Source organism: Penaeus monodon, chromosome 22, assembly GCF_015228065.2.
Source record: "Penaeus monodon isolate SGIC_2016 chromosome 22, NSTDA_Pmon_1, whole genome shotgun sequence".
Lineage (NCBI taxonomy): Eukaryota > Metazoa > Arthropoda > Malacostraca > Decapoda > Penaeidae > Penaeus > Penaeus monodon.
This window is the reverse complement of record NC_051407.1, coordinates 18,907,728-18,908,242: the sequence shown is the minus strand read 5'-3', so window position 1 is coordinate 18,908,242 and position 515 is coordinate 18,907,728.

Sequence of the window (515 nt, the reverse complement as noted above, 5' to 3'; positions counted from 1 at the left end):
TTCTTTCCTTCTCTTTTTATTCTTTCCTTCTCTCTTTCTTTCTTTTTTTGCCAGCCACCCTATTGCAGAAGTCTTCATACATCATGCACATTTCCCTTTCATCTCCTGAATAGAGCTTCTTTCTCTTTTTCCTTTTTTTGTGTGTTTATGAATATCCAACAAACTTATGAACTTAAATAACTAATAGGTTAAAGGCATAGAACGTGCAAAGATCTGAATGTGTGCTAACAAGCAAATCATATATTCGTATTTGCTCAAATATATTTTACCATTATTTCTGTATGAAAAGTTCCACCAATTATAGAAGAGATTTGTGTATACACATCAATGCTTAATTAAGCTGGAACTAACATGTTTCATCATTCATCAATTGCAAAAAACCTAAATGTTAATTAATATTTCTTTTTTTGGACCGTCACTAATTTCGCAGTTACGAAATGTAATTATAAGCACCAATAGTTGTAGGGATAAAGAAAGATATATAAATATTATTGCTCTGCGTGATTCCTTTGTCT